Raw genomic sequence first — 15,411 nt, forward strand, 5'->3', positions numbered from 1 at the left:
TATGTAACATAAATGTTGGTGCTCCCTATAAAAGAACTAATTGTTTGGCCTAAGAAGTTGCATTTGAAGGTCAAACAATGGCATAAATACTGGTGGTCAACCCAACAGAGGACCGATCAGCTGGAGGGTGAACTCAGAAATTCCAAACATTCCTTTGTAAGTTCTTTGTCAGCATCGGCTATGTAATGATTAGATAGGTCTGCTTTGCAGTAGTCCATGAAGACTCCGTGATGGAGTGCCCACTCACCGGTCCAGAGCAATAACAGCCTCTTTCTGATTGGTTGGTTAGATCCGAAGCAACACCAGACTCATTGGCTGGTTAGGTAAAGAGCAACAACATTCCATTTCATCGGCCCTTTTTGGGTCCAAAGCAACAGCAGTCTTTTTCTCATTGGCTCAGAAGGTCTAAAGTATCAACTTCTGATTGGTTGGTTAGGTCCAGCAGAACAACAGCCTGTCTCATGGTTGGTTAGATCCAGAGCAACAGCAGCCTCGACCTTACTGGTCATCCTCCTCCACCTCTAACTCCAGAGGTGCAACTCAAGTTGCTACAGCAGCTAACGCAGCCAGCAGCTAATGCAGCCAGGCAGCTACAGCGCTACACTCTGGGGGCATGTCAGTGAGCTCCCATGTACATGCCCCCAGAGTGTAGCACTGTAGCTGCTTGGCTGCGTTAGCTGCTGGCTGTAGCAACTCGAGCTAAGTAAAACAGATTGTTTACGCTTTTATTTTTCGTACCGACAGTACTCGGTGATCTCGAGAAACTCGAGATCTACATGAAAACTAACCAACTCTAAACCAACGCTAGGCAATCTAGCCTTTATAGCATTAGTGGAGTCATCGGCAACCCTCGAAGAATGCTAGATCACTACTGTTGACTATTAGGAAATTTAAAGAAGATCATAACAGTACCAGGTGGATTTAGATACCAGAGCTAGTGAAGAGAGCAACATTATTCTGCTATGCATTCCCTGATTCAGTTCTCAATATAGGAGGAAGCAGTGTGATTTGACTGACTGTTGAGTATAAACATCAACAACCTTTTGCAAAGCCGATTTGCGGCCTACATCTTTACACTTGTGCCGCAGCACCACGGCAACAACAAGCTCAGCATTTCTGGATAGAAATACCAAACCATAGCAAATATGTGTTAGACAGGTTTTGTGGGTTCTAATGGCTGCAAGCTGAGCTTTAGAACAAGTTTCTGCTTTATATATGAACTCCTATCTATACAAACCCCCATGATTCGCATAGGTGGGGTATCTATGATACATTCAAACCAGGAGGTCCTTGAGTTGTGGACTTTTCAGGGTTATTTGTCTACTTGGATTGGAAAGGGCTTGGTTGAATTTATGCATTTTCAACAAGAGATTTAACATTTGTTCACCAATTATGTCACTGAACAAAAAGTAAAGTAAAGTAAAGATGATGTTTATCTTGCTGAAAAGCTAATTTAAGTAGTTCCACAAACATGGATGGAAATATTTTATAAAGGAAGGCTTTTGACAAAGCATTTTCTGTATGGCCAATGACGTTTGAACATTATTCCTGCTAGCTCCTTTTTCTTCGCCTAGTTAAAGACAAAGTATTCATATCAATTTTGGGAAGGAATTACAGATGAAGATGGACAATTGAATAGATCTTACCATGTCCCTTTGTTTGGAAAATGAGTAGTTGGAGAGAACGTGTTAATATGATAATGTTATTTTTAGTTTTGCGTCTTTCTGGCTAGTTAACGTAATTAAAAAACACCAATGGGACATGAAACACATCAGTGTGTGCACTAGCACAAACAATCAACTGCTATTTGGCAAAGTAGTCAGTCGTGACAGGGCAGTACTTCTGTGATGACAAGTGTGGAGCTGCTTTTGATTTAGTTTTTAGTTTTCCACCACTGTATTTGTAAACAACAGCTTGTGCTCATCTCAACAAATAAAACAGCATGTAAGTATACAGCAGAAAAAATGTGTTCATCTTTGAGCATCATCTTGAGTGCTCAGTGTCTGGCTGGAAGCTGAGGTGCATCTTCTCTCATGACGCATGAAAAGCACAAATTAATCCCACCCCTCCCTCACCTTTTCAGAGGTGGCCAGCTATTTGGGCTTCCTCCAAATGCAGATAAGTGAATTATTTGGCTATTCACATCAAACTGCCTCATAAGGACTGGTCAGTTGATGTTTCTTCCAATGGAAGAACTGACCGCACAAGAACTCGGTTACAGTTCTCTTTTAGCAAAAACAGCACATCACACTGTCAACATTCAATATTCAGTAGCAATCACAACTAGGCCTTACACACATGCACTTTCCATTTATGTGTGTATGTTGTGTGTGAGTCTCTGTGTGTAAAAGCATGTTTGTTTATGTATCTGATCCCTGAAGGCAAAGAACAACACAAGCTCCGGCGCACACACTCACACTCCACCAGTACATTTGATCCTGTTTGCCTCTACTAAGAACAATGGGAGGGGGAAAAAACACTCAGACTGACATTACTACCTCCCTCTTCTTCATGGCGTACCTGCAGGAAATTCAGCTCACCAAAACCTATAGAATCACCCAAAACAACACACAGTTAAAGGATCCCTGTGTAAAATCCACTGCTAGAACACCTTCATCCAGAGCCACAAAGTAAAGAGGTGCTGAGAGCAGGCCGCTGTTTGGGATGATCTGAGACAATGCCAGGCATTTTCCTGAAGGACCATTTGAGATGAAAACTCCTGGCTTGTGAACAGGGAGATGATGAACTAGTAAACCATTAATGTTTATGGTGGTTATGGTTAACCTCTACAAATACATTTGAGCAGGTTCCTGGAGTTGTGAAAGTAATAGACCTCTTCTTTGTAAGGAGTATTTCTTGTCTTGTGGACTCAAGACTTTGGCTGGTGGTTAAGTTTCGGCAAAAAAATAAATAAAAAGCCAGCACAAATCCCTCTTAAATTGATCTACAATTGCAATGTTGCTCCAGCAGGCTTTCTCTATTCCTAACACACACACATTGCCTGTCCCAACATGTAGAGTGGAAAATTATTATTTAAAAACAAAGATGAAGACTATTTTCTTGGACAAGTCTTGATCTATTCTGAGTTTTTGTGGTTTTCTGTTTGATTCAAAGTTCAAATTAAGCCTAGTCTTGATCTGCTCACCTTCTTACTTGTACTCTAGAAGTGATGATTCCAAATATGGACGAAGTGTACAGTTATACCTTCATCCCAGGCCAGGCCTATTAAAGAGTTGGCTGCTGGGTGAATCAACTCAACCTCTCAGCATCGCTTCCCCACCTGGGGTTCCATCTGGGTGTTCTGTCCACACTAATACAGGACTGGACCCCTCTACGAGACTCTATTGTAGCCATGCAGTGCAGAGAGGATAGGGTGACCTGCTACCCTGAGAATCGTCACACCCACACCTCTCCTGAGGTAATAATGTTTTTGTATGCCAACATGATGGCAAATTATACCCATTTGTGTGTAAACAAAAGTTTTAAGTTACAATTCTATCAGAACTTTGGTTTGTAGATAAAAGGCTTCTGGCATAAGGGGTTGTGTATGGGGGGCAAAATGGCTGAAAGTGAGGGATTCAGAGAGAGGAGAGAAAATGGAGGGATGAGGGAGGAGAAGAGAAGCCTCTACCAGTGAGAGAGGAGAGAGAGGGAGGGAGGGAGAGAGAGAGAGCAAATAGTGAGAGAGGGAGAGGGGGAGGAGATTAAGAGAACAGTGGAGGGAGGGGAATGGAGCGAGATGGCGACAGAGAGGAAGAGAGAAAGAGAAAGAGAGAGAGAGAGAGAGAGAGGGAAAAAGAAAGAGAGGCTGAAAAATGAGAGAGAACAAGACATAGGGAGAGAGAAGGCAGAGGAGAAACAGAGGCAGAGAGTAACAATAGGGAGAGCAAAAGGAGGACAAACAACCTAAACAATTGAAAAGAGAAAAAGAAGGGAGTAATTGCAAGAACAAGCAAAAAAGAGAAAAAAAGAGAATTAAGAGATGGTAACTAAAGAGGTAAACGTAAACTGTTAGAAATCCAAAGAAGGTAAACTGAGGAAAAAAGAATAGGGTCTGAGGAAGAGAGAAAATGGAGGGAGGAAGAGAGAGATAGAAAATGGAGGGAGGAAGAGAGAGAGAAAATGGAGGGAGAGACTAGGAGAGAGAGAAAATGGAGGGAGGGAGGGAGAGAGAACAGAAAATGGAGGGAGAGAGAGGGAGGGGGTGAGAGAGGGAAAAAAATGGAGAGAGCGCGAGCGAGAGCAATAGCAAGGGCAAGAGAGAGAGAGAGAAAATGGAGAGAGACAGCTGCGGGGGGAGGGAAGGGAAACTGTGAGGGGGGTAAGCTGGGGGAGGAATGAAGAGAGAGAGAGAGAGAGAGAGAGAGAGAGAGAGCTGAGCAGAGAAAGAAAGAGCACAGAGCGAGAGGGCGCTGAGCAGAGAGAAAGAAAGACCATAGAGAGAGAGAGAGAGAAAGAAAGAGCACAGAGAGAGAGAGCGAGAGAGAAAGAGAGCTGAGCAGAGAGAAAGAAAGAACAGAGAGAGAGAGAGAGAGAAAGAAAGAGCATAGAGAGAGAGAGAGAGAGAGAGAGAGAGAGCAAAGCAGAGAGGGGGGCACGGGGGAGGGGAGGGAGAAAAAAACAGAAAGCAATTTGAGGAAGGAAGAGGGAGAGAAAGAGAGAGAGAGAGAGAGAAGGAGAGAAAAAAAGAGTGAGAGAACCAAGGAGTGAGATGGAAACCGAGAGCGGATAGAAAAAAAGAGAAGGGAGCAGAGTGAAATTGAAAGAGGGGGAAGGGAGAAATAGAGAGAAAAAAAGGTTGAGAGAGAGAGGGGCCTGTAAGAGAGAGAGAGAGAGACAGACAGACAGACTAAGAGACAGACAGACAGGCACTCAGATAGAGGAGAATAATTTTCTACTGATTAAGCCCAATTCCAAACAAACTCCAACAAACTGCCTAAGAGACGCTTCATAACTATTGAAAAGAGTATCATCACACATTTGCCATTATTCAGGTTCATCACTCACCTGCTGGAATGGGTATAAGTGTGCCACAAAAGATGAGCCATCACACACACACACACACACACACACACACACACACACACACTTGCTGATAACCTGCACCACCTCTCAATCAAATCAACACAGCCACTGCTACAGTCTGAGGCAGACATGTTCAGGGACACACAGAAGACCACGGATCCCCTAATTCACCATCAACACTGACGAGATTGCCAGTGGTCCGGGAGCCATTCTGGACATGATCAAGGCCAGGAGGGTCAGTCCATGTCTTACCCAAAGATCACTGGTTCACCACCACTCCTCATCAACAGCTCAGTCTTGAACCAACGGTTCTTCTCTGCACTCTAGACCACTGGCTCAACGCTAGCCTGTTTGTGTGTCAGTCTCACACTCTAGCAATCAGGTAATGTCATGTCAACTGTCCAAGCATTAACTGCACTGGTGAATGTCCAACTGGGGTACTAGGGCTTGCATTTATAACACCGTTTGTAGAACTCTTCAGTGTAGCACATATATTTGCCCAAGTTGAACTGCTTGGAAACTGAAACCATTTCTTGTTCTACCACTGGGTCTTCTTGAGTACCAAGGGCCCAGTTCTAAGCTGAGCCACAGGCTACAAACAGTCTCTGATCTCAGCACGGAGACAGACAGCGCCATGGAAGCCTCGCCTGGCGCTGGCAGTGTTTGCTGTTTGTTGTGGTTCCCCGAGCCAGTTGATGTCACTGAACGTGTCAAGTCTCCCAAAGAAGACTTGGCACCTCAGAAATCACAGCGATGTAGCACCCTCCTTAAGAGCGGCCTCAGCCCCAGCCCCGGCTGCAGCCATCGACGCCGGGAAAGCAGCAGGAGATTACACGCTGCTGATGCTGATGACTCACGCCGGCCTCGTGGCATCGTCTCGGCAACGTGCTGAGAGACCGCGTCCACATAGGTCCACCTGCTGGACAAGGCTGAGACTTACCATCACCATTCAGCTTATGTGGTAAGAAAAAACGGAGTCTAGGACTGGATGCCAAACACAGACCAGTTTCACCAACGGATTATCACCAGCCACAGATTTGGAGCATTTACACTGAAGGCTGCTTTCTGATGATGGTGGCATGTCCTCCCATCAACTGTTTGCTCTGTAAGAATAACAAGCACGGAGCTTTGTGTACCTTCACAGTTGTCAATGAAATGTTGACTTATTAAAGGAAAATTCCGGAATTTAGCACTTTGAGTCCCTTTTCTGGTTTGTTTTGGATAAACTAGAGTGGTGGACACCGAAATTTTGACGATTGGTCCCGTCTCGACCTTTCTGACTCGTTTTGAATCTCCTTTGACTAGTCAGAGTGGCTGCCAGCAGGCATACTGTAGGCTACTCAAACATGTCCTAAAACAACCCTTAACATTCGTTTTCAAAACTGTGCAACTCACCGAGTGGTTAGTGGTGTTCGTTGATGTTCCAAAACAAGTAGCGTAGCAAATTACAGTTTCTGTCGTGTTTTATTTGCCATTTTGTAAAATCCCATTGATTTCTGTTGGAAGACTCATTGCACGTTGATATTACTGCGCCACCGTCTATGCTTCAGGTTCAAATATTGAGCGGTTCCACAATAGCAAATAAGACGGCTGGAAATCATACATTGCGCCGATATATTTGCTTTTAATAATCAACAAACACCACTACCACTCAGTGAGTTGCACAGTTTTGAAAACGAACGTTAAGGGTTGTTTTAGGACATGTTTGAGTAGCCTACAGTATGCCTGTTTGCAGCCACTCTGAGAAGTCAAAGGCGATTCAAAACGAGTCAGAAAAGTCGAGACAGGACAAATCGTCAAAATTTCGGTGTCCACCACTCTAGTTCATCCAAAACAAACCAGAAAAAGGACTCAAAGTGCTAAATACCGGAATTTTCCTTTAAGGATATTAATGGGAAAATTAGTCAACATAGGAAAATTATACAAGACTCCAAAAAATAGGGTCTAATCATTTGAAAACAATACTGTCCCACTAACAACAGCATGATGCCAGCAATGACCATGCAGTGGGCCTAACACAAGTAGCCTACATGGCCACATATAACATTCCAATCTTCAGATTGATTTCTATTCACATCCACTAGCAAGTTTCAAAGCACAAAAAACATCTCGCCTGCTCAACAACTGTTGTGAGGTAGGATTAAAAATAAATGGACGGCTTGATGGGGGGACTGGGCACTCGCTGTGTGGGTAGATGAACACACACTAGTTCTAGCACTGAGGACCCTGCATGCTTCAGATGTCCTTCAGGCTCTCGGCGCTTCTGCAGGAACTTGCCAACTTCCTGAGGAACGTCTCCCGGTTTCCCCTCCGAAACTTTCCTGCAGAACCTCTCCTCACCCCTCCACACACACCCTGCACCAACTCAGGTCTCCATGGATACCACGCAACAATCCTGCCTCTCTCTCTCTCTCTCTCTCTCCCTCCCTCCCTCACTCACTCCTCCTCATGAACTCGTTTACTCTTGTTCTCCATCTCTCCCTCCCCTTTCTATCACTTCCTTCCTTCTCTTATCTTCTGCACAGTGTTCCCCCCGTGCCCCTGTCTTATAGTCTGGTATGTAACAGCAACTCATAGCAACACACTCTGGATGATGTTTATTGGAATCACACATGGCGCACTGCTGGCATGGCCTGCACTTACTGACTATGACTTAAAGGAGAATTCCGGTGTGATATTGACCTAAAGTGTATTGAAACATGATGCCGAGTGTGAACGTATGTCTCATAGCCCATCTCGGCTTGTCCCCTGCACTCCAAAATCTGGCGCTAGTTAGCCGATGCTACCAACAGCTTTTTCAACAGTGGTGCTTCGGCATCGGGCTAGCCATGCAAATAAATCACTGTTTTACACCCATTTACGAGGCTCAATGTATCTCCACACTTCATTGGTAGACTTCCGAGGGCCCTGACATTTAAAACGAGACATTGAGAACTGCACTGGTAGTTTACTTACAAGATGATTTATACAGACAGTATCTTCACGAAGTTTAGCGTTTGCAGCCATCTTGAATTTAGTCACGATAAGTCGAGCAATGAGTAAGAATGAACAGGTATGATAAGGGATCAGATTCCAAAAATAATTCAGTGGAAATGCATGGATTCCAGTTTCTTCCAGTAGCAGCAACTGGAATCCATGAATTTCCACTGAATTACTTTTGGAATCTGATCCCTTATCATACCTGTTCATTCTTACTCGTTGCTCGACTTATCGTGACTAAATTCAAGATGGCTGCAAACGCTAAACTTCGTGAAGATACTGTCTGTATCATAGACTGTATATATATACAGTCTATGGTCTGTATAAATCGTCTTGTAAGTAAACTACCAGTGCTTTTTCAAAGTTCTCAATGTCTCGTTTTAAATGTCAGGGCCCTCGGAAGTCTACCAATGAAGTGTGGAGATACATTGAGCCTCGTAAATGGGTGTAAAACAGTGATTTATTTGCATGGCTAGCCCGATGCCGAAGCACCACTATTGAAAAAGCTGTTGGTAGCATCGGCTAACTAGCACCAGATTTTGGGCTATGAGACATATGTTCACACTCGGTATCATGTTTCAATACACTTTAGGTCAATATCACACCGGAATTCTCCTTTAAAACGCTGAAAATCACTTAAAATCCACATAAAATGTCCTTAACTACAAGCAAGTAGGGGATTTCTCATCATTGCATCTTAACTTCCACTTCTGTAATTTGAGGCTAACACCCGACAATGCTAGCAGATAGCAACTACCATCTTTTTTTGTTACCTGGCCTATGGGCCCTTGTTTTTTAGTGCTACAAGCACCATGAAAAGGCATCACACAGTCATGATAAGTGGGGATAGCTTGCTTCATTGACACAAAGCAAGGTGCAAATGAGCTTCAATAGGTTAACTAATTGGTAGATGTGCTGATGAAGTCATTTATTATCAGTCAAAATGACTCAAACATACCTTAATAACCTGTTAATAACAACACAGATCTTCGTAGATGTTCTAGAATGGAGCAAGCAACAAATTTCCCACCGCATACGGAGCCACCAGAGGGGGCGGAGGTTCTTGTGTGGGAGGTTAGCTGCCCAATATGAAATCATATGGAAGTTTCAGGGAAAATGTGTTGTTTTGAAAGATGCTATTTAACTCCCACGCACGCCTGTGCATTGACACACCCAAGCATCGCGCAGACCCACCCACTTTTGCATTGGTTTCATGCTACGAAATTAGCAAACTTTTTGCTAAATTATCAAATTAGCTTAGGGTTGACGCACGCCAGACCATGCATGTTTTCCGGCCATGTTGACAATCAATGAACCATCGTGCCTCTCTTTCCCATTGTGTGTATGCTGTATGTGGAAGTATTTGGTTTTGGTTAAGCCTACGCAGTGTGTCCGCAGTGTGACCTCTGGCTTTCATGATGGGACCTCAACAAATAGGTACAGAGAGCATTAATTGAGTGTAAGTGGCCAGGTGTCAATCTATAAAAAAGTGACCGGTCAACCAGAGGGGTATTATGGTGCATTCTGTAAACAGTAGGTTGCGTCCTAGTCCTACACATTTCTTACAAAGAGGAGAGAATTCTATGGTGTTGTGGTCATCTGGTATTCTCTGTCCAAACGGCCAACATAACAACACTGACAAGACACTGACATTACTGATTAGTCAGTGGCTGAGGAGGTAGAGGTGTCGTCCAGCAACAGGAAGGCTTCCGGTTCAAGCCCAACCCTGTCGAGGTGTCCTTAAGCAAGACACTGAACCCCAAATTGCTCCTGATGTGCAGGTTGGCACCTTGCATGGCAGCCTCCGAGACATAGGTGTATGAGTGTGTGTGAATGGGTGAATGAGAGGCATGAACTTGTAAAGCTTGAGTGTTTGTTTAGAACAGATGGTCCAAGCACCACATATAGCTTAATCAAGAGCCATGGGGCAGCATAACATCATCCACCTTGGAGGTCCCTCTCTCACAGAACTTTATGAGAATTTCATCCCTCTATTGAAGGCAGAAGCAAGTTAGACTAATGCCAAGCAAAATACTGGAGAAATGAGGGAAATGTAGGCCTACTAGATCATCTAATGTCTGCCTGTCTTACAGAGCATGACAATACAAGTCAAACATCTCAGATATATATTGACGAGAGACAGATAAATCATTTCAAAATTATTTAAACTGTACATCTGGTATAGTTTGCTGAAATGCATGACATCACACTTGAAATATCAGGTAGAGCGGTGTGCTTCAAGGTTGACAAGTTGATCCCTTAACTCAGCAGGAAAAGGGCCAACAGAGAAGGTATGGGGGGATACCCTGTGTCAAGCGCACCATCTCTCCACTGAGGTCAACCCCATAATCTTTAGAATGCCAAACAGATTCTGTGATATATCAATAACGTGACAGACTCAAGTTTTTTTTTACAAGAGTTATAGTCTGGGTAAGTTTGATTTCCATGTTAATTTGAAGCTATGATAGAAATCTGGGCAGTTTGCCTCAAGCTCAAGCAATTAGCCTACGCATTTTTCGTGTGTAACATTAATCTTGAGAGATTATAAAATGCTTTGTCAGTTGAATGAATTAAAATACGGTGTCATGAAAGTGCAGAAGTATAGCATCAGATCAGACTAAGACATCTTTTTTTCCCAGATTGTTGTGCCAAGGATCTATATTTACTTGTAGATTTAATTCTAATGAGTGTAATGAATAAGATCAATGTGAGAAGGGAAGACGATATTTACACTTCCTAATCCAGTCTTGTATCAGTTACCACACACTGATGCAAAATACCAGTGGTAACTATAAGTAAACAAAATAGAGTAAGTCTAAATCTATTTTCAGAAACCTAGAAACCTTATTTATGTATTTATTTATAAGTATTTTATTACATAGGCTACCTGTGGGCATACCTCCTGAACCAGACGTTTTCCACTGTTCAAGCTTCCTAGGAGACAGCAGTTCCTCAAACAAACATAACAGATAGGCCTACTGCATTTGATTTATTTGATTAGGCCACTGCAGCTCAGGAACTGAACCAGTCTGCTCTGAAGTGACCTCTCACGTACTCTGGTTTGTTTAACTTCGAGCCTTAGGGCCTTCTGTTATTTGAGGTCCATGCATCCACCTTTACAACATGCAGGTGATATGACTCTATTTAGTGCTGGGCGGTATACCGGTTCACACCGTATACCGGTGTATATTTTCATTGTGATATGAATTTTTAATATACCGCCATACCGGTGTATTTGATTACACAACGTTTGGAACGCTGCGCCGCGCGACAGTGTTTCAGACGGGACTTTTTTCACATGCACGCATGGTGCCACTGCGAGGCATAGTGAGGGTAAACACAAAACACCTTAAGTTTTTCCCCTGAAGTATGACCCTTAAGGCTTAATTTCTCCTTAGGTAAGGGGTTTATTTAAGGGTGTGCAACAGGATACCTTAAACTGTTTCTTTAGTTAAGGAAAAACGTTAAGGGATACTGCATTGAAAGGGATTTACCAAAGATCCTTGATTACTAGCTCCGCTTTAACCCTTTCTGGATTTACCGTCACGAAAATTCTATTGAGATTGTTTAACAGCTGTAACTAGCTGGCTAGTAATGTCGTTAGTTAGCAACCCACCGAACACAGTGAAGTTTAATGTTCTTATCATTCATCTCATCTCACCTTAAGAATATTCGCTGAAATGATCCAGGTAGCAAGTAAAGCATAGACATGCACTGAGCAATACTAGCTGGCTAGTTAGAAATGATCCTGACTGTCATCAGTGCACCAAAACGAACTTTTTTTGTTAATGTTTTGCCTAGCGAACCGAACCGAAGCTCATGGCAGGCTAACAAGACATCCACATCCACATGAAGTTAACGTTAGCCTACCACTAACGTCATGTAAACCACACAATAACAATAAGGCATGTTTCTGATAGGCCTATTTGACAGAGTAAGCATATTAGCAGAGAGGTTTTATTTTAAATTGTATAATTTTCAAAAAAGTATAATTATTGCAAGTTGCACTACTTTTTGTATTGGTTTGATACAAGATGTTTGTGAAATTTGCACAGTAAAAGTTCTGTATTTTGACTGCAATTGTTTTTGCATTCTGATTAGATTCTTCATTAGAATCATGAGTGGCTCTTTGTAAACAGCATCATTTTCTGGGGCCATGCAAAACTGCATTACCACTAGTGTGGAGTTATTCTACATCACAACAGTAAAATAGACCATCCTTAGTCAGTGTACTGCAGCAATTCCTCTCTCAACCTGTAGAAAATGCTGTGAACATCTGGTTATGCATGGGGGGAAAAAATACCGTCATACACAGTGAAACCGTAAGAATTTTGAAAAAAATTTTGGTCATACCGCCCAGCACTAACTCTATTCATTCTACCACACAGGAAGGACACTCTTCTTCCCACAGGCTTCTTAAATGTTTAAAGAGTCTTCATACATACTATACACATACCTAATTGCTTCCTTATTTGAGATTCCATGCTAGCCAAAGACTAGACTACAGCACACAGTCATACATCACATGGCGATACTATACAGTCAGTTTTCAGTGGTGCTAATGTTTACAGTGCTATAGACCCTTTCAACAATAAAAACAAAAACAATGCTTGAACATTCTATTTGGGTCCCAATCTACTTCCTCTGCATTAAGATAACATATGGAATGTTAAAAAGGAAGTCTTGTGGGGCCAACTATGATGCTGATAATGGAACTCTCTTGAAAGGGTCTATAGCATCTCTATCCACTGCAGTCATGGAGGGGAACGTAGCATCCCTATTTATAACCACTGGCTCCTCCTATCTCCGATGACTGACATGTCATCTCTGTGTGACAGCTGCCTAAAGCAAACTCACTGAGGCTCGGATAGCTTCTGCACCACAGCCCATAACCATCATCTCATGGCGGACTCTAGTGAAGTGGGCAACAGCCTGCTTCATCCAACTCAATGACATCACAGGGGTGCACTGTGACAAAAACCAGACCATAGCAGTTCAGTACGTTGTGTAGCCCTGGCTGGCACCAGAGCCAAGAATGTTTTTTGATGCAATCCAGCATCTACGGGCGAAATCTGAGACAGCTGGAGTTGTTTAACGGCAGTGTCCAGAGGATGGAGAGGACTGTGATGACTGGACAACTGGACAACAGTATTCACAAAATAACAGTAAATTCAAATCAATGACTGCCACTTCAAGGCCAGCTGATCCCCAATAGGTGACATGAGCAGTCTAGTTGTACAGATTAGCTGCAGCCTGCTGCATGTGAGAGTGCCTGAAAAGGTCGTGACCCAGAAGTCAGACCACCTTTCCCCTCAGGCCTTCCAGAGAGTACCCCGCGTGGTCTTTCTGTGGTGCAGCTCGAGAAAAATGCTGATGCCCTCTCCCCCTCAGCGCCCCCTGTGTGACCTCTCTCAACTCGCCACAACAAAACACTTCCTCTTGTTATTCTGCACAAATGACAACACAAGCCAAGCCAGGCCAGGGCGTCCACGGAATGGGTGTAACGTTTCATGAAGGCCCAGGCAAAGCTTCAAGCCCTGAGTGGTGTATGACAGTATAAATGACAGCTTATTCTGCTGCTTAATGTTGTGTTTGGTAGTCACAAAAGCCTTCTCATCTAAGGTTAGGTTTTGATTATTTTACAGTTGAGACATAGCAAACACGTGCATGTGTAACATTTTAAATATTCAGTGTAACAGGATGATACATTATACATTTTATTTAAAAATCTAGTCCCCGATAATATGCCACACTAAGTATGTCACACATAGTAACACACATAGTAACACACAGCAACGAGCAACTTGAAAGCTTTGGCATCACAAACCACTGCTATAACTAGCCACACTTGTTCGCAGACAACCACACCATCTTAACTTGAATTGAATGCATAATTTATCGATTGTAGGGCCTTGTCCTCGCCTCGGCGTTGGGCAGGTCTCGAATGAACTAGAGCCTTTGGTCGGAAAATTTTAGAAACCCTCCCCGGGTGCTTTAGGCCCACTACTGAGAATCTGCACAGACCACACAGTTAGGCAACGAACAGTGCACCGCGTTCATTCAGCATAGCATTGTAGCCAATTTTATTAGCACTGCCAATACAAATACAACTTTGAAAGGCCTGAAAAGTTTACAGCAAAACTTTGTTCCAAGCTTCCCTTAGACGAAGGTATCAGCAGACTTGGCTTTTTCTTGGGTATAAAACGCTAATTTAGCCACTGTTAGCCAGCTAGCTAGCTCACGGCGCTGTGGCGGAAAGCGGGTGACTGTGGCCTGCTGCATTCGTTTATGCGGCTCTTTCGCATTCTCTCCATCCCCCTCCCGACGCCATCTGTTTGTGGCATGAGAGAATGTACAAGTAAAAGACGACATTTTGGCTCTAGACACTGACCCAGTTTGGCGTAATTTAAGAAAATACAGGTGTAAACCGTCACAAAGATGTCACTTCAAAAGCGGAAATGTAAATATCAGCATCCAGTTCATAGTGCAAATTATTGTAGAAGCTCGTCATGAAGAATAACGCTGAGTTTCGTAGGGAAACACACGGGACATCCCGTCGGTCTGGGCCATTCGTTTGTTTCGTTCTCTGTCTAATCGTGTGGGAAAAGGACCGAACAGTTGTTAAACTTACCCGTCTCCAAAAATCGGAAGTTGGCGTTGAAAACACTTTGGTGGATTTTAGTATCACAATAAACAGTTTCAATTTAGCTAGCAAGCTAGCTCTCCGCTGTGTATGGCAGGAAGGAAGAAGGGAATGAGAGAAAGAGTGACGTGAACGAATAAACAAGCGAGCTCCTCCTCGCTGTCAGGGGAAAGAGGGATGTGCGGATGAGTGCACCCTAAACCCCATCTCTGCTACCGTTGCTTATATATTCCTTTACTAAACCAAGCTAACTTTAGTTTAAGATACCCCTTGAATAATAACATAGCAGATAGAGGGCACATTGTACAGTTAAAGTTGATGAGTATCAGATTGTGTTCAAGTTTTGGGCACTGGGCAAGAATGGGTTCCCTGAATGTCACTCTCATGTTATTGCCTTTCCTGTGAAGTTTGCCTAATGTGGTAGCATAGCCTACCAGTCTTAAACTGTTTCTGAAGTCCATGTTTTCGAGTTTATTCTATACCAAATACTGTCAAAGACTGTCTGATTTCCTAATTGTCCCTATACTGGATTAGGCCAAGCTGTGCAAGATAGGCATATTGACAGGTTAGATTAATGTTAACATATCTCCCATGAGACTTCCGCTCTTTCAAATCCAGTTTTTGTTTCCCACAGACCTGTCTTTTGCTTTTTCACTGGCAGACAGATTTGGAGGCTACACTGCTTTTGTGTTTTAGGGTTCGGCTTCTGACAGGCCTGCACATAAATCACATGCTCATACTTGCCTTTTGATGGAGCTCATATT

At 43.3% G+C, this 15,411-nt stretch overlaps 1 protein-coding gene across 1 annotated transcript in view; it reads right to left on the minus strand.

Moving 5' to 3' along the window:
• znf710b (zinc finger protein 710b) overlaps positions 1–14,809 on the minus strand; it is a 34,052-nt gene extending 19,243 nt beyond the window's left edge. Inside the window, exon 1 of the mRNA XM_042061355.1 lies at positions 14,636–14,809. The gene's annotated coding sequence lies outside the window, so the exon portion shown is untranslated. The remainder of the gene's footprint in view (positions 1–14,635) is intronic.
• Between the last annotated feature and the right edge of the window lie 602 nt (positions 14,810–15,411).

The sequence above is a fragment of the Alosa sapidissima genome, chromosome 14, assembly GCF_018492685.1.
Source record: "Alosa sapidissima isolate fAloSap1 chromosome 14, fAloSap1.pri, whole genome shotgun sequence".
In the NCBI taxonomy this organism is placed as follows: Eukaryota; Metazoa; Chordata; class Actinopteri; order Clupeiformes; family Clupeidae; genus Alosa; species Alosa sapidissima.